Source organism: Rhinopithecus roxellana, chromosome 16, assembly GCF_007565055.1.
Source record: "Rhinopithecus roxellana isolate Shanxi Qingling chromosome 16, ASM756505v1, whole genome shotgun sequence".
In the NCBI taxonomy this organism is placed as follows: Eukaryota; Metazoa; Chordata; class Mammalia; order Primates; family Cercopithecidae; genus Rhinopithecus; species Rhinopithecus roxellana.
This window is the reverse complement of record NC_044564.1, coordinates 21,953,975-21,975,586: the sequence shown is the minus strand read 5'-3', so window position 1 is coordinate 21,975,586 and position 21,612 is coordinate 21,953,975. Positions and strand designations below refer to the sequence as shown.

General features: G+C 51.9%; 1 protein-coding gene across 5 annotated transcripts in view; it reads right to left on the bottom strand.

Annotated features, from left to right (window-relative positions):
- PAX5 (paired box 5) overlaps positions 1 to 21,612 on the bottom strand; it is a 199,846-nt gene that overhangs the window by 27,416 nt on the left and 150,818 nt on the right. The window lies entirely within an intron of this gene.

Below are 21,612 nucleotides of genomic sequence, written 5' to 3'. Positions count from 1 at the left end.
TCGGGAAGCTGAGGCAGGAGAATGGTGTGAACCCGGGAGGCGCAGTTTGCAGTGAGCTGAGATCGCACCACTGCACTCCAGCCTGGGTGACAGAGTGAGACTCCGTCTCAAAAAAAAAAAAAAAAAAAAAAAAGAATCATCTGGGGGCCCAGTGTATTGGCTCACACCTGTAATCCCAGCACTCTGGGAGGCTGAGGCGGGCGGATCACGAGGTCAGGAGTTCAAGACCAGCCTGACCAACATGATGAAACCGTATCTCTACTAAAAATACAAAAATTAGTCAGGCGTGGTGGCATGCGCCTGTAATTCCAGCTACTCAGGAAGTTGAGGGAGAAGAATCACTTGAACCTGGGAGGCAGAAGTTGCAGTGAGCCGAGATCGCACCACTGCACTCCAGCCTGGGTGACAGAGCAAGACTCTGTCTCAAAAAAGAAAAAAAAAAAGAATCATCTGGGAAGCTTTAAAAATCCAGATGACCAGGCCACATCCCATACTAGTTCATAAGGAGCTTGGAGTGAGAGGGGGCAGATGGTAATATTTGTTGAAACTTCCAAGATGACGCCAATGTACAGCAAGTTTGAGAGGCAGGGGGCAGGCACTCGGTACTCAGTGTGCGACATGTTAGAAGACCAGCCTCCTGCATCCACCCTTAACTCTATAACCAGAATCTGCTCTGCGAGATGATCCCTGGTGATTTGGGTGCAATAAAGTTTGAGAAGCACTGATCCATATTAAAGAGTTTCCCTAGCATCCTCAGAGGCATGCTGGTGTCTAGTCCCCATGGCCTCTGAAATGGGGCCCCTAAGGAGACTGACTTCTAAGCAGGCAGCCACCATAAGCTAACCACTAAGAAGGGCTGGCTTCTGTGGGGGACTCCAGGCAGGCCACAGGGCAGCCACCACCATGACTCAGTGAGCCTGACAGGGCCATTCCAAGGAGGGAGCTGAATTAGGACAACCCTCACAGCTCCCAAGGCTGGACCAGGAGGCAGGAGCCCCATGCAGTCCTGTGCTGATAAAGATCCATTTTTTTCTAGGAGATTTACGCTTTCATATGTATCCCCTGTGACCAGCCCACACACCTCTGCAGGAAGGAAGTCAGCAGGAGGGAAGGGGAGGGAAGAGGAGAGGAGGGGAGGGAAGAGGAGAGGAGAAAAAATATCTTGGCAGGCCAAGGAAAGAAAAGTGAAGAAACCACCTAAGAGGGCAAATGCAGGGCTCAGTGGGAGGGGTCCAAAGATGTCCTGAGGAGCCCCGGTGGCATCTGCCTTGACACCAGGCCCACTGCAGACAGTCGCAATTTCATCCATCCATTCATCTATCAGATATTGACTGAGGGCCTACTAGGTACCAGGCACTGAGGGTATAGCCCTGAACAAAGTAGACATCAGTCCCTGCCCTCATGGAGCTTATATTCCAGTGGTACAAACAAAACAGTAAACCAGACAAGTGAAAACGAAGCCTCTGGCATGCTAGATAATGATGGATGCTAAAGAGAAAACATGAAGCAGAAGACAGAATAAGAAATGTTGGGAGGAGGTGGAATTTTAGATGGAATGACCGGGGATGACTCCACTGAAAAGGTGACTTTTGAAGAAAGAATGAAGGAAGCAAGAGTTCGCCATGTGAATATCTGTGGGAAGGGCCCTCCAAGCAGTAGGAACAGCAAGTGCAAAGGCCCTGAGGTAGGAGCGTGGGAGGTGTGTGGGTGGGACAGGCAGGAGGCCTGTGTGGCTGGAGAGAAGCCAGGGAGGGAAGTGGGGAGAGGACACCAGGGAGGCAAGTGGGGAGGGGGAGACAGGTCAGGACTTTGGCCTCTACTCTGAGTGTGCACAGGAGGGACATGTCCTGACTCCGATTTTCACAGGCTTGCTGCGGCCGCGTTGTTGAGAAAAAAGGGTCATGGCCGGCAATGGGGAGACCAGGAAACAGGCTGTTGCAAGGATTTACTGTAAGACTGACTCTTCCCACTGAGTGGACACCTCTGGCCCTTTCGGTCCTAATGCCACAAGACTGGGAAGGGTCAGACCATGTGGCTATGCAAGCAGAGGGTCAGCTGGCCAAAGCCAAGGGCAGATGTGTGGGGCCAGGTATGTGGGGGCAGCTGGTGGAGGGAAGGCACACTGGATTCTAGTCCTGGCTCTGCATGACCTTGGGCCAGCCCCTTCCTCTTGCTAAGCCTGTCACAAAAGCCATAAAAATGGGTTCCTAAGGGGTTGTGGTGAGGATTCTATGAGAGGATGCGAGTGGAAACTCTGGGTAAACTGAGGAGGGGTGTGGGTGCAGAGTCCTCTCTGGCCACACACCAGGAATGCAGGAGGACGATGCATCCCGATTCTCCACTAGGGGGAGCCTGGGCAATTCTCCCTCCCTCAGCAATGAACTTCCAAGACAGCAGTTCGACCTCCCTCATTTCAGAAGTCCCCAGCCCCGCGTTCTGGGGTGGGAATAGATGTGTCCCTGAGCAGTCTTCATGCTGCCTGAGATCCTGTGGTTGGCAGGACATGTTCTCTCCAAAAGATGTTCCACACAGCCCAACAGCAGCGATTTGAGAGGCTGGCACGTGGATCCATCATGCCATGACCCCCAATAACCAAACCAAAAAGAAGATGTAAAGGAAAAGCAACACAGGAAAGAGAAGCCACCCCTGGCTAGAGGCTTTTGGTCTGAAGCAGGCAGGTGGGCGGCTTTGGGTTCAGCCCTGCCCAGGTTTGTATGCCTGTTTCCTGTCTTGGCCCACAGGTTCTTTAAGGTGGCTCCTCACATGTTCACTAGGCATCTGCCCTGTGCCAGTCTGTATGCTGGGAGTGGGTAGTCCTGTGATGCAGCAGAAACTCAGGCTCATGAGCTTCCACCTACTCTTACGGTCTCTTTCACCTCTCCATTTATCTGAAGGTTAAAAAGGCCCAATAAGTGCCCTTAAAACAGACCAAGGGGGCAGGCAGGGCAGGCATGCAGGGAAGGGAGGGTTGTTCATTGCACCAGAGTCACCAGCTGACTGGACAAGTGGGGACTGAGGTCCAGCCTGCTCTACAGTCACCAAACCCTAAGTCCTGGTGTGGGGCTTCATCTGCTCAAGAGAAGGAAGGGAAAAGGTGCTGAGAAACAGCCTGGGGACAGCCCAGGGGAAACTTTACCACAAACCCTATTACATGACTTCTCCCTCCTGCGGTAGCTGCTTCACGCTGCTGTCATTGATCAGGAGAAGACCATAAGGATAAGTACAATGCATCTTCAAAGACAGGCCCACCTGGGCCTACCTGGGTTCTTTTCTTTCAATCTGCATTTATTTTATTCTTTTATTTTTTTAATTTTTTTAATTTTTTTTGAGACGGAGTCTAGCTCTGTCGCCCAGGCTGGAGTGCAGTGGTGCGATCTCGGCTCACTGCAAGCTCCGCCTCCCGGGTTTACGCCATTCTCCTGCCTCAGCCTCCCGAGTAGCTGGGACTACAGGCGCCCGCCATCTCGCCAGGCTAGTTTTTTGTATTTTTTAGTAGAGACGGGGTTTCACCGTGTAGACCAGGATGGTCTCGATCTCCTGACCTCGTGATCCACCCGTCTCGGCCTCCCAAAGTGCTGGGATTACAGGCTTGAGCCACCGCGCCCGGCCTATTCTTTTATTTTTTAGAGACAGGGTCTCACTCTGTTGCCCAGGCTGGAGTGCAGTGGCACCAGCATAGCTCACTGCAGCCTCAAACTCCTGGTCTCACACGAGCCTCCCGCCTCGGCCTCCCCAAGCACTGGGATTACAGGTGTGAGCCACTGTGTCTGGCCTCAACCTACATTTATTTGGTGTCAGTGATGTGCCAGGTACTCTAAGAGGCACAAATCATCTGTCAGGTGATATCATCATGCCTTTCACCGATGCAGAAGCCGAGGCCCAGCACAGGTCAGGAACATGCTGTAGGGCACATTGCCAGGCAGAGGCAGGCTCCAGCTCTCAGGCCCCTGCGTTTTCTCTTGTTAAAAGGGCTCTAGAACCAGTGAGTCTACTAGGCTCTATCCTGGTACTATCACTTGGGCAAGTTACTCTGTCCAAGCTGATGCTTCCGCTTCCTACTCTGTGAAATGGGATAACATCAATAGCAGCCTGGTGGGAGCATTGCAAAAAACAGGCAGGTCGGGGAATGAAAGGCAGTTAGTGCAGGACTGGCATATAGAAGTGTTCAGTAGGAGCTGGGTGCAGTGGCTCACGCCTCCAATCCCAGCACTTTGGGAGGCCAAGGTGGGCGGATCAGGAGGCCAGCAGTTCGAGACCAGCCTGGCCAACATGGTGAAACCCCGTCTCTACTAAAAATACAAAAATTAGCTGGGCATGGTGGCGCATGCACCTGTAGTCCCAGTTATGGGGAGAGTGAGGCAGAAGCATCGCTTGAACCCACAAAGCAGAAGTTGCAGTGAGCTGAGATTGCACCACTATACTCCAGCCTGGGTATCAGAGCGAGACTCCGTCCACCTGCCTCCCCCCAGAAAATAAATAACAGTGCTCAGTAGGTGTCAGCTACTGCTACACAGGAGCCCTGGGAAAAAGACCATACAAATGCAGGCTGAGGTCCATAGAAAGGTGACTTCCCTCTAAGGCTGGTAAACCTATAGGCAGGACTACGGCCAGGGGTGCTGAGTCCTGGTTCATGCAGCTTCTCAACTTCCCTAATTCTCCACTAGAGCCAGAGGAGTTCCAGGAGTGAACCTGGACAGATATGGTCCAGGTATGGGGCAGAGCGAGGAGGGATGTGTTATCAGGACTGGAAGACAAAGAGTGAGGAGCAGGGCAGGACTTGAACTTGATCCTTGTGGATGTGCAGGTGGGAGGATCCCTGTGCCCCAGCCGGACCCTGAGTCAGGGGACCCCAACTCCACCCTCACCTGCCCCCATCGGCCCAGGCCAGCTAAGGCTGATGGGCCTGAGCGTGGGCCAGCCTCCCCCACCAGCCCACCTGCCTGCCCGCCTCCTCCGGCCCGGCCGGCATGGTGGCAGGCCCTGCCTGTTCCCCTGGGAGCCTGCCGCCAGGCCTGATGGCGCTGACGGAGGGAGGGAGGCCGCCAAGCTGTCAGTCTGGAGGTGCCCCTCGGAGCCCCTCCTGGCTGGAGCTAGGAGGGTGGGCCGGCGCCGGAGCCAGGCTGTCAGGGCCTTCACAGAGACGAGGCCGGAGAGGCGCTGCCTGACAGCTCGCCCACCGAATTAGGACCATTTGCATGCTAATTTCCAGCGCTCTAACGGGCTGGCAGGCGGGCTGGGGTGTGGAGAGTGTACAGAGAGAGGCACCGCGGCCTCCCCGCCCGCGACAGAACAATGCTTGACTGATCTAGCTGCGTTAACGAGCAAATTATGGTAATTTTGTTATTACAAATGCATAGAAATTTCCAAAGCAGGCAGTCATTCAGGGCAGCTCCCTGCTCCTCCCCACTCCTAAATACGGAGCCCCCTATTTGCACACACGGGCCAGGCACCCACTTCAGAGACCAAGATTTCCAGGTGCTTCCCTCAGTTCTCCCAGGGAGGCCCAGGGTGAGCCCTGCCAGAGCACCCATCAGGTCAGCAACCCTCAGCTCCTGAGCTCCCCACACTTGCCCTCTTGTCCCCCAGTAGTCTCTGCCTAGCCCCTGGGCTTAGCAACCCTGCAGAACCTCCACATGCAAGCTGGGTTCTTTCCATCTGAGCAGGTAGCATGGGCGATTCTCCTGGGTCCTGAGAAATTCATTCAGTCATTTCTGTGCCCATTCTTTGGACTAGGCCCAGCACCCAGGAGGGACTCAGGGATTGTCTGATGAATGAATAAGTGAATGAAGGAAGGGGGCAGGAAGGGAAGAGAGGAGGGAAGGTAGGGGGAGAGGCTGGGGAGAGAGAGAGAGAAGGAAGAAATGGAGGAAGACCAGAAAAGACCTGCAAATGAAGGTAATCAAGAGACCCCACACGGCCAGCCCACTGGTGGTATAATTAATCCAGGACTTCAACAGAGGAGTTTATTTGCCAACTAGTAACCCCTCCCAGTATTTATAATTGTCCACTATCAAAATCACAATTTGTCCCAGTTTTTCTGGTAGTCTTCTTTTGATTAAAAGTATGTTTTTGGAAGCCTGCTCTGGAAGGCATCCAGACAGGAGCTGTTTCCAAAAATGTGAGCTCCCAGCTCCCAGCAGTGAAGCGTGGGTCGCTCCAGGAGCAGGGCTGGGCACGAAGGACGGCTCAGGGGTGCCACACTGTGAAAAGCAAGTATGCTCATCCTCGGGCAGGTGGGGTGGGCCTGCGTCCACTCCTGCCCCCACCGGGCACCACTGGCAGTCCTCCTGTTTTATGACAGGGATTTCAGGTTGGGGCTGATGTTATTGAAAGGTCATGAAGCTGCTTCAAATCCATTTTGGAAGTCAGTGGGGAATAAATAATCAATTACAGAGGAAACCAGCAGCGAGGAAGGTCTGCTCCTGGTGGCTGAGGAAGCACGAGCGGGCCGGGCCTCACCAGGGAGCATTCGAGGGAAAGGCCTAAATAGAATCCAAGACTTCAGAACCTCAGCTGGGGTCGTGGTCAGATTTTTCTATTTATCTGATTTTCTAACTGGGTCACAGCTTCCAGAGGGAAACTGAACCCAGGAACAGAAAACAATCACTTCTTTGTGTCTGGCTACCTGACTCTGGGTGGGGGAGCTGCGGCCCCGGCATGCCTGCAGGTCTCAGGCCAACCTCGGCCAGGCCTGGGGAGCCCACCATTGCCTGGATCCGCTCAGGCACAGAAGCCTGAGACCCTGAGAGAAGATGTTTTTGTAGCTGGCCAGGTCCCAGGGCCTGGGAGAGGATCTGGGTTCAGGAAGAGCACAGTAAAAGTTGGGGTAAAGTGGGGGTCTTGATTTGGGTTGCTGTAGAAGCCAGGGCATCCAGGAACTATCCTTTTTATATCAGTTCTGCACAAGGATAGGAGACAAAATTGCTTCTTTTTTATTGCTTCGGTGAGGAACTGAGGGGGTGGGGACAATAGGGCAGAAAGAGAGCCACCCGGCTCTCCCTCTGACTTGCCATGTGACTTTGAACAAGTCCTTTCCTCGCCCTCATCTGCACAGCCCTGGGTTGATTTCTAAGGTTGAGTCCAGCCCTGTCCATCAGTGATGGATGAAAAAGCAGCTACGGAACACACACGGCCTCTCCAGTCCTCTCTGAGGTGGGGTTAGAACACACTCCACGCAGGCACAGCCCAATCTACGCGGGGCTAACAGCCTTCAAAGCTTCTCCTGCAGAGAAGATTTCTCCAAAGCCAAAGGCAAGGCCCTCAGCTAGGACCTCTGTGGAATCAGTGTCTTTGCTGCTGCCCGCAATGTCCAGCTCTACAGCCCACAAAAGGTCCTGAATGGGGTGGTGGGTGGGACATGGCTGGTCTCCTGCTTCCCAAGGTTAGATTCCAATTTCTTTGCATTTATTTTTTCAAATGTGTCTGGCTCGTTCCTGGGGAGTTCTTCTCTTCCCAGGAACCCCACACCCACAGTGCCCATGGAAGAGCTTTCATTCACAAAACTCCCGTGCAGAGTTCTAAGGGCTATGTGAAACTGCCTCAACCCGACTCCTCGGTACACACCTGGTGTCCCCGTGTAGACCTGCTCGTGACACACCCTTCTTTTGCATCACACCATGAAAGCAATTTCTGGGCTGTAACACAGTGTTTCTAAGAGTCACACTCCAAATTGGCAAAGTCCTTCCCTTGTCATTTAGACTGAACCACTTGCTAGCAAACCACTTAAGCCTCAGTTTTCACCTCTGTAAAAGGGGCTACTGTGAGGCTCCGCTGCAATTACACGTGAAAGGGGCTCGTGAATAGCAAAGCTCTGTCCAGATGGGGGTTTGTCTTCTTAACATCATTGTCAACAAGACCTCACGATGGCCACAGCGGTCAGAAACCCTGCCCTGGCAGGACAATGCCCAAGGCATTTTTGGCCTGGCCTTGCTCTTCAGGCGAAGGGTATTATGGTAACACAGTTGTCATTTCACATTTTTCTTTCCTCCCTCTTTTATCTCTCATTCTCTTTTCCACTCCTTCCCTCTTCCTTTCTCTCTTTCTTTCAACCCTGGATTTAAGTCTTCCTGTTTCGGGCCCTTTATTTGTGCCCGTTGCACATAGACTCCTTATAAAGAAAATTCATTTGTTCAGGGTCACCGCATGGTTTTTCATTAAAAACAAATTACCCGCATTCAGGGAGGACATCTGGGCTTCACGGGTCCCATTAATGACTATATTTCCAGCCTCCCCAGCCCGGTTGGGCTCCCCTCGCCTGTCACCCCGCGTTCCTGGCCCCGGGAGGACAATGAGAGTGACAGTCAAGTGAAAGGGAAAACATGAGGGATGAGGGCGAGAGGCGAGTCCCCCGAGAGGGGAAGGAGGGAAAAGTGAAAAAAATAAATAACTCAAACAGAGGGTAACAAGGGCTATTGTCTCAGCGTCTTCCTGTGAGAAGCCAGAGCAAATATTGGAAGAAGGACTGGGGGCGTTTCAGTGGCGCTCAAGCCCTGTTTAATTACACAGTCGGACCCTAACTTGCCCTGGACTCTGGACCGGGCGAGACGGGGAGGGGCATGTGCTGTATTCAGATAAATGCCACCCACAGCTACTGAGCACCTACTGTAGGCAGCACCTACTGCAGGCAGGGCCAGGGTCTGAGAGGAATTTCAGGCAGCCCTGACCTCAGAAGCAGCCGGGAGATGGGCGCACGGGGTCTCTACGGCAGTGCCCTGGGGGTGCACACAGTGGGGAGATGAGGGACTGCGGTGGGGGGCTTCCTGTAAGAGACAGCCTTTAATTTGGGTCTACGAGCATATGTCAAGCACAGACAGGTGAGAATGGGGAGGGGGAAAGGGATATACCAGAATTCCAAGTGTGAGCACCCTAACGTTAATCCCAGCGGGAAGAGCTCTTCCTGGGCCATAAAAGAACTCGAGTGAGGAAGGCCACCCATGTCAGTGAGGGAGCACCTTCCCTGGCCCCAGAGCCCATAGATAGTCTCCATTTCCTTAGTCTCCATGGACACCAGGGGCTCAGAGACCCTAAGTTCCAGGCTCCAAGCCCAGCTGCTCCCTGACTGGCCATATACCCCTGGCAATGTAACACCACCTCCCTGAACCGAGTCAGCCTGCCTCCAAGATGGATATGCATACTCCAACCTCACAACATGCTTTCAAATGGCAACTGGGGCTAACAGCTGTGTGTCCCTTGACAACTCTAAAGCACCATGCAGATTGGGGGTGGGGAAGCATGGGGCTTGTTGGTAGAATGAGCTTATGGGCATGGATGGTTTGGCCTCATTTGAGAACGCTCTCCTTTTGGAAGGTAGGAGCCAAGCTCCACTGGCTCTCACTACCCCGAGGGCTTCGGACACTGCCAGATGTTCTCTGGATAGGAGTATCCCAGGTAGAGTGACCCTGAGGGTTAGAGGCAGCGGTTGGTCCAGATGAAGACTGACAGCTGTCAGGGCCTTGGAGACAGGGGCTGCAGATCTCAGCAAGTCAAAGGGAGTCAAACTCTGACAGCCCCAGTAGATTAAAGCTGGGTTTTGGAAAGAGTGCAGTTAAGTACAGGAGCAAAGCACATCTCAGAACCTTTGTCTTCATCGTCCCTGCCCCGCCTGAAACACTCATCTTCTCCCTCCTCACTCCACCTCCCACTGGCTAACATATGTTTCTCTCTCAACAATAAACCGGAAAATTGTCTCTTCCTAGATTCCTCCCCTGCACTAAGGGCAGCACCGCGGATGACTTGGAAAGCTTTAGCTGTGCCCCTATTCTTTGATGTGCTTTCTCAATCTCAGCACAACTCTCTGCAAAAGCACCTTCAGACATGCCTCACATCCAGCCCTACTATACAGAGATTCCAAGCCCCTCTATGGCTAACATCCCCAGTCTAGGCTTGATCCCCCTTTTCTGTGTTCCCAGAGTCCCTGGGCTTGCCTGTTACCACAACTGGCCCCCATAGTCCCTCACAAATTTGCCTGACAAGGGTCATGGCTTTTGATCTTGTATCCTTAGGCTAATGCCCGGCACATGTAGATGCTCAATACATGTTGGAAGGGAGAAGGAAAGGAAGGAAGTAATAGTGGATGGAAGGATGGATAAATAGATGGATGGATGGATAAGTAGATGGATGGATGGATGGATGGATGGATGGATGGATAAACGGATGGATGGATAAATGGATGGATGGATGGATGGATGGATGGATAAACGGATGGATGGATGGATGGATGGATGGATGGATGGATGGATGGATAAATGGATGGATAGATGGATGAATGAACAGATGGATGGATGGATGGATGGATAAATGGATGGATGGATGGATGGATGGATGGATAAATGGGTGGATGGATGGATAAATGGATGGATGGATGGATGGATGGATGGATGGATAAATGGTTGGATGGATAGATGGATGGATGGATAAATGGATGGATGGATGGATGGATGGATGGATAAATGGATGGATGGATGGATGGATGGATGGATGGATGGATGGATGGATGGATGGCCACTGCAACTTGATCAGCTCAAGGCCCCACAATTATTTATTATGTTCAATACATTTCAACAGGCTCTCTCCCAAGCCCTTTCTTCTAGGACACGGAGGCCCCTCTCCATTCTTCCCCATAGCACATCATGCATTAAATGCACTATAATAATGATACTTTTCACTCTAAAAACACAAAAAGCTTATTTTTATAATTTTACTTTTAAAATTATTTGGCCACAAGTAATCTAATTGATGATTAGCTACAAATTCTCAGCAATTGAGGCATAAACTTAGAAATTCTTTTAAAGCAACAAAATCTAATCTAAAAATGGTTTTTAAATGTAATGAAATTTTTGTAAGCCCTAAATTTAATAGTTAATGAAGTTAACAATAATGTTACAATTTGTAAACATTTAATATAACATTTATTAATGTCAGTTTTCTAGTTTCCTATTTTAATTTTAGAGGTAAAAGGAGCTTTGTTTGGGCCTCAGATTGTTGTAGATTCCTAAAAAGCTCCTGGGACTTTAGCCCAGGGCCTCTCCAGGGCCCTGCACTTTCATTTAGGATCCTGTGGGAAGTCTTGGCTGGGACACCAACCTCCGCTTCCAGGAGCTCAAGTCTGGTAGAGGTGGAGACGCACTCGTAAATAATGTGATAAAAAGTAAAAGAAAAGGGAAGGAGTGCGTTGGGACCCAAGCCTCAAAGGGGCAGATTGCTGCTGTCCAGTGGATGAAGGGGTTGGTCTGAGCCCTGGACACTCCTGCATAGGGTGCCCTCATGGCAGGGGCTACCTGGTCCAGGCTCCTCCTAGGACTTCAGCCTCTCCTTCCCATCCCACCTCCAGGTAAGCCAGGCCCAAAGTACTTTCTCCCTGTTTGCCCCCAACCAAGACTCAACCACAAAACAGAGGGAATTGCCACCTGCCCTTTTGGCAGGCCTTTTGGCAAGCAGTACTACTGGGAGGTGCCTGCAGCAGCGTGGCTTAAACCCCAGGCCCGGCGTCAGGTTGCTCTGCCACCTGCTGAGTGGCAGAGGCTGAGGATGGCTCTTGCTGCCACTCTGTGGGCCCTGTGCTGTCACTCTGTGGGCCCTGTGCGTTCCTGGGCTGCAGTCCTTGTCCAGTCCTTGGAGTTTATCTCCTGAATTTGTGTCCACTCTGTCTCTGGTCAGAATCTGACTTGGTCATCAGGAATTAGGATAAGAAGGCCTAAGGTTCAGCAAGGTCACTGTCCTCAGGATGCCCTCACTTTGGGCTGTGCACCTCCAGGTTCCTCTCTGCACTAATGGGGGACCCCCAACCTCTCAGGGCTGGGAGAACCTTTAAGCCCTCCAGGCCCACCCTGACCCTGCCTCAGCCATCCAATGCTTAGCCCCTCCACAAATGCTTCAGTTTCTTCCAAAACAAATTCTGATAGCATTCCCCTTCATCTCCTAAAAAGCCATCACAGTCCAGTCATTTTGTTTGTTGTTCGTTTTTAAGAAACACCATTAGTAGAAAGACATCAGGAAGAAATTGTAAGTCAGGATCCCAAACACATGTTCTCACATACTCATGACCAGGTGGGTGCAGTTGGATCCGGGTCCTGCCAACTACCATCAGAAGGAGCTGGAAACAGGGGAAATCTAACAAGTAGATTCAGCCCAGAGCAGCACCAAAGCTGTCCTCAGCCGCTGGCTCTGAGCTCCCCCAGCACTGCACACTTCCCAGGCGGGCCAGTGAGCACCCACTTTGGACAGGGCATTCTCCCAGCTGAGACTCTGCTTCTCAGCTTTCCTTGCAATGGGTTCGCAGGAAATAAGAACGTTTCCCAGCACCGGTGAGCCTAGGATATTCTCTCTCCCCATCTCCATGTCCCCAAAAGGGACACTTTGCTTTCAAAGTTGGAACAAATTATGGTGATCTTTACTACCTCTCTCTCACCCTAAGATTGCACATTCCAGTCTGAGAGCCCTCCTCCCAGGTGCACAGGCCCCGAAAACCAGCCCTGCCCGGCCCCAGCAGTTTCTGGGCCTACCCGATCGAGACATGGGAGCAGTGTGTAAGGTCAGCAAGTCCTCAGGCTCTTCTCCTTCAGTCCAGCCCTTGGAAGTGATTACCAGATTACACATGACAGCCCAGGGCCACTGCCTTATTATTCATAGCCCCAGATCTGAAGAGAACTTGGAAGCATTTGCTGCTCGCTTAGAGCAGAGGTGGCAGGGCTCAGGGAGCCCTCCAGTTCGGTCAGGAGCTGACATTAGCAGGGATAAACATCACTGATTTAGAAACCTTGAATGGCAGGAGCAGAAAGACCCCTGGGGTGCATTCAGCCCAGCCTCCCCAGGCCCTGCCTCCTGCTTTAAGAGAGAGCAGGGAGTCCCAAGGTCATGTCCCAAGGTCATGCTGTGAGTATCTGGCAGCTAGAATCAGAACCTAAGTCTCCTAAATTCAAGTAGGACTTTCATGTCCCCAGAGTCCTTTCCATCTCTGAGGCTTTTGTAATTCTTTTCTTCCCAAATGCAGGCAAGAGCTGAGAAAACCTACATGCGGGTATCAGTTTCTCCTCACTCCCAGCATCACTTCCGTGCAGGGTTCCTGGAGCTTTAGTCACAAAGACTGTCCAGATCACATCACTCTAGACCCCTCGCCCCCCACTCTATGAGGGCACAGGCAGCCCTGGCTTTCAGACTTGCATCCACATCTGCCTGGGCAGAGCCCACCCTCTGCAAGGCTACCGGATGCTCAGCCTCATGCCCAGAGGTTTCCAGGGCTGAGGTGTGGGTGTGACTGGGACCCTTCTTCCCTTCCAGCTTATCTCCCACCAGCCCCACAAGGCTTTGGTCACTCCCAGCTCCCTCCCTGATGCCCATGCTCTCTGGTTCCCCGGGGCTTCTCACGTACTGGTCTCTTACCCAACAATATCCCTCCAGCTTCACAGATTGGCAAACTCACTCTTCAAGGTCCAGCTCAAATGACCTCCTCTGATAAGTCTTCCCTGATTTGTCCCACTCTACCTCATTGCCTCAGCAGACTCAGTAGCCCCCTCACCTGCATTTCCCGAACGCTTTATAGATTCCTAGGTCTTTAGCTCTTTACATTAGCACATCGGAATTTTTTTATATCCATCTCTCCAACTAGACTGTGAGCTCCCTGAGGGCAGGGGCTGTGTCGGCAACTCCACCCCAGCCCAGAATTGGCACCCAGGGTCTCTTAAGAAATATTTGGAGAATGAATGAATGAACAAGTGAATGGCCTCCTGCATTTCATCCTAGCTGTGTCTGGGATTCCCCAGGGTCAAGTCTATATTCCTGGTGTGGCAGAGTGACTGGAGGCCGCTAGAGGGCAGCAAAGAGTCAGGAATGAGCAACAGGTGTGCACCCCAGAGCCCAGGGTCAGGTTGGCAAAGGGGCGGCGTGCCCAGGCCAGAGAGCTACCAGGAACCCCAGCAAGGAGCTTAGAAAGAAAGTCAGGGGTCGAGGGAAGTTAGTGTTAAGAACAAAGGCTGTTCGTTCCCTGAGCAAATGCTCCCTGAACCTGATGCTTAGGTCACGGAGGTGCCTAGAGAGCACTGGTCCTCTCTCCATCTGATGCTCAAGTCCCCACTGCCAAGTTCTCACCAGTGTCCGCTGGACCCTCCCAAGTCTGTCTATTCCAATGTCTTCAGTACTAATCATAGGAAAGGTTCTTGATACAAGGCTGAAAAAGGTAGCCCTCTGAATCCTGTTCACCGGTCCCGGCCATGCCAAGGAACTGGGCAGTATATATTTTCCCCGTTTCACATGCTTAACCAGACCCAGAGAGTGGAAATGACATGTCAGATGACACAGTGTCCCTGGCTGAGCTGGGCCAGAATCTTGTCTGGTACTGCGTCCCCCACCCCTAAGACTGCACGCTTGGCACAGAGCAGGCCTGTAGGGCAGGCAAGACGCAGAATCAGGGGTGGTCTTGCCAGACCACAAAAGAAACCTTCTCCTCCCCACTCCAGAACCTCAATACCCTTCCTACCTCACACAGGCGGTGTCTCCGTAACTGCACAACCATCATTTCAAACAGCAGCAAGGCAGGCTCCGAGAGGTCACAGAGTTCTTCTGTGGTCACACTGCTAATAATGGTGAAGCCACATTCTTGCCAAAGCACCCTTAGCTTCTCTTGGGGCATCTGCACATCTCTGTCTGGACTGGCCCTCGCCCCATGCTCCCGGGGCTCATGCACCTGTCTGCAGAAGGCCTCACCTGCATGTCTGCTTGGCTTCCAAAAGTTGCCAAGCTCAGATCCTAACCTTGCTGGCCATCAGCCTCCACTCAGTGGGCTCCCCTCCCTGCCAATCCCACTTGTCTGGCCTGGGCTGGACTCTCACCCCTGGGAACCCATGCCAGCCACTAGGCTTAGCCTTCTGCCCTACCCCAAAGCCCCCACCCTCCTCTCCAGATAGCCAAGCACACACGGTTCCCAGTCCAGCTCCAGGGCCGCCTTTGCCAGAATGCCTTTCTCAGTTGCACCAACCACAGCTCCCTCTCCGTTTTCTCCAGACCCACTGCATTCGGAGACTGCCTGACTCCTACTTGGCAGTGCTCTCTTTTCTGACTGGATTCTTCTATGATTGACTCTCCCATTGATCCACGGGCTCCAGGGGGTATGAGCTCTGATGGAGAGCTCTTGATTTGAGCTTTAGCATGCTGGCTAGGTGTCTTTGTTCACCGTCATATCCAGCCCAGGCCTCTGTGTAAATAATAGTAGCAATAATAATGAATACTTATGTGTCACTCCATATGTGCCAGTCAGAATTCTAAGAGTTTTCATGTATATTACATCACTTAATGCTCATATTTATTATCGTTATCCCCATTTTATACACGAGGAGGAAACCAGGGCCCTGAGGAGTTACATAACTTGCCCCAAGTCACACAGCTAGTGAGAAGCAGGACTGTGACTCAGAACCAGGCAGTCTGGCTCAGGTACGTGCTCTTAACCACCCAGCCTCCCACTGCTTCCCCATGTGGTGGCCGTTCTAACAGCACTACCACTCCCAGCCCTGGGTCAGCCCCAGCCTCCTTGGTTGCATCACCCCAGCCCCAGACTCAGGGCCACAGCAAACCTGGCAAAGCTCTCCTTGGCAGCTCGGCCAAAAGTTCTCCTTTTTAATTTCAGCTACTGTGTCCTGAGTGCAACTAGGTGCTAGGAACTGTGCCGGAAACTAAGGACACAACTGTGAACAAAACAGACATAGCCTTGATTATTGTACAGCTCTGATGTACCATAGAGACCTGAAGAGAAGCCAGAGAGGAACAAGTAAACCACACACTAAATGACGTCAGCTGGGTTTAGTGCCGCACATGAAAAGAGCAGGAAGCTCTGGCAGAGGAATGATGGGGGGGGGGGTCCTCGTTCAGAGGGCGTATAGCAGGCAGAATTGTGGCCCCCCCGACTAAAAACATCCACATCGTAAGCCCCAGAATCCATGACTATGTCGGGTTACACGGCAGAGGGGAATTAGGTTGCAGATGAAATGAAATGCACTAATTAGCTGGCCTACACATGGGCAGATTATCCCAGATATCCAGATGGGTCCAAGGGAAGCACAGAGCTCTCTAAGCGAATGAGGGAGAAAGGAGGGGCAGCCGAATAAAGACTCAGCCCAACGTCACCAGTTTTGACAAGGAAGGCAGGGGCCAAAAGCCAAGGAATGCAGGCAGCAACAACACGCTAGGACAAGAAAGCAAATCATTCCCTCCCAGCACCTCCAGAAGAAACAAGCCCTGCAGACACCTTGACTTCAGCCCAGTGTGACCTACTTCCAGAATCAGAGGGTGAAAAGAGTCTGTTGTTTTAAGTCACTCATTTGTGGTCATTTGTCACAGCAGCAACAGGAAACTCAAATATATTTGGTCACTGGGGAAGGCCTCTCTATGGAGGGGAAGCCCAGATAGGTGAGAGGGGACCAGGCAAGCTCGGCAAAGAGCAGAGAGGGCCCCTTAAGCAGAGGAACTTGCAGATGCTGAGGCGGGAAGGAGCAGGTCCCTCTCACACCTCCTGTGGCGTCCAGTGGACCCTATGCCTTCCTGGCCCACATGGCTGGGTCCACCTCTCCTCTGGCCTCAGGCCCCCACTCCACACTGCACCCTCACCTACTTCTTTAAGAAAATAAAAGCCATCAGTTTAGTGAGTGCCTTAATTGAAAGGCATCTAGAAATGATGTCCACCAATCCATGGCAAGTGGAGTGCCCAGGACCACAGGGACTCCTAGTGCCTTTGTGCACATTGTTCTGGCAGGCCATGTGGGATGGGGCACCCATCGGTTCCTCAAAGATAGCAACCTTTTTTCTTAGACTCACTAAAGCCAAAGGGCAGTGAACTCCCCTTCCTTTTTCCTCTAGCCCAGAATTTGTAAAAATTTTAAATGCCATGTCAATACCTGTTGGGTTGCAAAATATCTTCAGGCAGGAATCAGCTGGTTACACCAATCAAGACACTATGAAATATTTGGTGCAAAACTTTCGGCATTTTCTGGGACATGGTGGAAATAAAATTTGAAGACTGTTTCCTTTCTAAGCTGATATAAGATGCGATATTTGCTTTCTTCAACATAACTGCTCTGCAAATGGCAATGCAGAGTTTACAGAGCTGCAGTTTACTGAATCTGCAAACCCTAGAGAAGACCAAGAAACTATGTTTTGCAGACATGGGGATGCCCTGGAGCCAGAAGGGGCAGACAACTCTGATGACAGAATTGGGAATCAAGCTGAACACGAGTTCAAGCTAACAACCTGACATTTAGTAAGGAAAAACGTGACGTCCACTTTTTCAGGCTCTGAAGTGTGGCTGTGGAAGCATAGCCGGAGGCAAGCATGCCTTCCTCTGTGTGTCCTCCAAGCACATTTACAATAAAAGTCTTCACTTAGAAATGAAGTGGTGGCCAGGTGCAGTGGCTCATGCCTGTAATCCCAACACTTTGGGAAGCTGAGGCAGGAGGATCGTTTGAGCTCCGGAGTTGGAGACCAGCCTGCGCAATATGGTGAAACCTGTCTTTTCAAAAAATACAAAAATTAGACGGCGGGGTGGCAGGCGCCAGCAGTCCCAGCTACTCAGGAGGCTGAGGTGAGAGGATCACCTGAGCCCAAGAAGTCAAGTGAGCCAAGAAGTCACCTGAGCCCAAGAAGTACAGTGAGCCAAGATCATGCAACTGTGCTCCAGCTTGGGCGACAGCTGGATGGAGACTCTGCCTCGACAAAAAAAAAAAAAAAAAAAAAGAAAAGAAAAGAAAAAGAAGTGAAAGTAGTGGCAGCTAAATGTTTTCTAAAGCCTACAGTGGGAAAAACACCCCACAGATTTCAGGTTTCCCTCCATATTGCACCACCAGCCCACCAGAGGCCAGCAGGGAGTGAAACAGACCTTGTAGTGAAACAGACCTTGTAGCGAAACAGATCACTGCAGCGTAGCAGCCTCAGAGAGACAAAAGCAAGAGAGACAGATGTGCCAGAGCCTTGTCCCACTTGTTTCTCCAAACATGCCAACAGGCCCTTGGGGTCAATGAAATGGCATCATCGCCTTTAGCACCATCACAATTCAATGAATGCCTTCAGGATTCAGAAGCCCAAGAGGTCATGAATCAGAATCTGAACAAACACTAAGCTGAAGTTCTCAAGTGGGTTGTGGTATATCCACGTCCTACATATCCACGTCCTACTCCCTGGAGCCTGATAAAGGGAGGCTCCTTATATGTAACCTGTGAATGTGACTCCTGGTGAAAGGGAAAAAGGGATCTTTGCAGATGTGATTGATTAAGGATCTTGCAATGGGGAGATCATCCCGGATCCTCCAGGTAGGACCAAAATGCATACTTATCCTTATAAGAGAGAAGAGGCAGATTCGACACACAGAGTAGAAACAACGTGAAGACGAAGCAGGGAAATACTGAAAGCACCTGCCATGGAGCAATGCACCTGCAGCCAGAGAATGCCAGGAACCACAAAACCTGGAGGAGGAAGGAAACAGATCTTTCCCCAGGGCCTCCAGAGGGAGCACAGCCCTGCCAACACCTTTGGCCCAGTGATACTGACTTCAGACTCCTGTGCTCCAGAACTGTAAGAGAACACAGTTCTGTGGTTTGAAGCCACCAGGTTTGGGGGAGATTTGTTATAGTAGCCACAGGAAACTAACACACAGGTCCATATAATTTCCCCGGCCTCCCTTTCTTAGCCAACATTCACAAAGATAACTTGATATGTGTTAGGGGCCGTGAAGGGTGCAGAGATTAATCAGGTCCCAGTGAGAGTGGCGGACATGGCGTAGGGGACCGTGCCTTGAACACGCTGGGTCATGTGATGAGGCAGAGCCAGGCACAGGCATCTTCCCCTAGAGGGGGCCATCTGGGAAAGCTTTTCTGAGCAGGGGAGGTCTGCATTCAGCCCTGAAGGGTGAAGCTGGATTCTGACAGGTCAAGGTGGGAAGCTGTCCAAGAATAATGAAGGAACTAATGGGTGACAGTCCAAGGTGTGCTGGGCACCAGAGAGCGGTCAGGGTTGGGGAGGCTGGGAGAGGAGGCCAGAAAGGCAAGTTGAGGCCAACCACGGTGAGGCCTGACAGGCAGCCCAGGGCCCCTACTTTGCCAAAAGGTGGACCCTCTCTGTTCTGTGAGACAGTGCCGGGGGTAGTGTCTGCAAAAATAATGTCCACAGGCCACCCAAGAAACAGATTTGGAGATTTTGTTGGAAACAAGAGTCCCAAAGACCTGACCCTGTTTGGCCGTGGAGAAACAGGAACTAAGGGCTGTGTGGCTGAGCTTGCAATCCCAGCCCTGATGCCAGGCCTGGCACTGAATAAATGCTGGGGGATGCATGAAAAGAGACAGCAAGAGGAGAAAGCCAGGGCAAGAGGAGAAAGAGGAAAAGACGGGGGAAGAGGAGACAGAGAGATGCAGAAGGGAAGAATGGAAGGAGAGAGAGAAGGAAGAAGTCATGCGCTCCCAGGCAGCAGGCTCCTCTGCCAAAATGCTTGTTTTCCTCCCTCCACACTCGTGCACCTCCCTCTGTGCCCAAGGACAGGGTCCCATGGGGCCCTGAGGCCACCCCTGTCCAGCTGCTGCCAGGCTTGGTGAAGCTGTGCCCCTGCTCGGGCCTGTGATTCCTGCTGCCCTGTTAATGGGCAAGGAGTTGCCATCCATTCCCACTGGAGGCTCTGCCAGGCCTGCAGCCATTTGTGTCTTGAGCCTGGTAATTAGGGCTGGAGGAGTCCTGGGGGCCAGAGGGCAGGCTGTGTTTGGATAAACTTGGCAAAGTTCAGCTGCTTCTCTGAACTCAGCCTCTTTGGGGTTTCCAGCGGGGAGCTGAGAGGACCGGCTGGGTGGCCTCAGCTTCACCACTGACATGCTTTCAGAACAGGTTCCAGGGCTGTCCCTGCCCCTCTGTCATCACAGAGAAGCTGGAGTTGACTGATTCAGAGAGCACATCCATGCAGCCCAGGGCAGAGGAAGAAGTGCCTCCCCGGGTGTGGGGAGTGCTGGGAGGGAGGTAAAAGGGGCCAAAGACTGGGGTTCGAGTCCTCCGCCTGCAAGCTGCACAGCACCTGGAAATTCCCTGGCTTCTCTGGGGCTTCTCTGGCCCTTTTGGAAAACAGGGATTACTCTCCTAACCCTGCCCCCCTTGCAGGACTGTTGCGTCACAGCACTCAGGGGAAGTCCGTGTTATGAGGCACTACAGAAGCGCAAAGGGCCATTCACGGACACAGCTTGGGATCCATCTCCCAAGGCTGCCTGGAATTGCTAAAGGTTGGAAAATGAGGAGCCGGTGGGGCGGGGCAAGGGGAAGGGTGGTGTGTGTCCCGCCACCTCTGTGACCTGCCACGGGTCCATCCTTGCGGCAGACCAAAGTTTTGCAGGCGGGAACCTGGCAGGCCTCCCTGCCAGGCAAGGCCCAGGACAAGAGTACACACGGAGGCCGTTTCCCATGTGTCTCATATTTAAAAGTCATCAATCAAGCTAGCAAACCGTTACATGAAATATGCTCCATCCTCCTACCTTGTTAAATACATCTTCGAAACAACCTGGAAGGCCAGGATCGAATGTAGAATTCTGGACCTCCTTGGCGTTCTGTGCCAGGACATGGCTGTAGGGGGAGCCGGCCTGGCTAAGATCCATCCTACTGAGCTCCCCACCCCGGGATCCTCATCACCACGTGGGGCCTTGCACACGCATGAGTGGACACCCAGCCCTCACATCCAAGCTCCGTCCACACTCTCGACAGAGAGCCAGGTCTTGGGCCCAGGGATGCACACATCAGTAACATGGGCTGGCTTTAGGAGGATGGCCCAGGGGAAGAGGCTTGGGCCTATTTGGGCAAGACTCCAGCGTGAGCTAGGAAGAGGGGTGTTGGCATGTCCATTTGGTCCTGCAGGCTCTCCCCAGTGCATGGGAGAGGGGGTACGGCTTCAGCAGGGTTAGAGTGGGGCCCTCTAAGGGGTGGCTCCCTTATTTATTTATTTATTTATTACATTAGTATTTGATTTGATTTGATTTTTTTTTTGAGACAGGGTATCGCTCTGTCACCCAGGCTGGAGTGCAGTGACGCGATCTCAGCTCACTGTAACCTCTGCTTCCTGGGATCAAGCAATTCTCTTGCCTTAGCCTCCCGAGTAGCTGGGATTACAGGCACATGCCACCAAACCTGGCTAATTTTTGTATTTTGTTTATTTAGTAGAGACAGGGCTTTGCCATGTTGGCCAGGCTGGTCTCGAACTCCTGGCCTCAAGTGATCTGCCCGCCTCCGCCTCCCGTGATGCTGGGATTACAGGCGTGAGCCACTGTGCCCGGCCTATTCTGGCTTTTTTAAGTGCCCAGAGACAGCCAAGAGTGTGTGTTAGGAGGAGATAAGGCCCTTAGAGCCCCAGGCACTGAAACAAGCTGTGTGGTCCCCTGTAAATGACTCTACCTAAGAGACAGCATGGTGACTATAGTCAATAATAATGCATTGCATATTTCCAACCCCTAAAAGAGGTTTTTAATGGTTCTCACTACAAAGAAATGATAAATATTTGAGATGACAGGTATGTTAATTAGCTTGATTTGATCATTCCACAATGTATACACTGTCAAAACACCACACTGTACCCCATAGATACACTGAACTATTTGTCTATTAAAAATTAAATTAAAT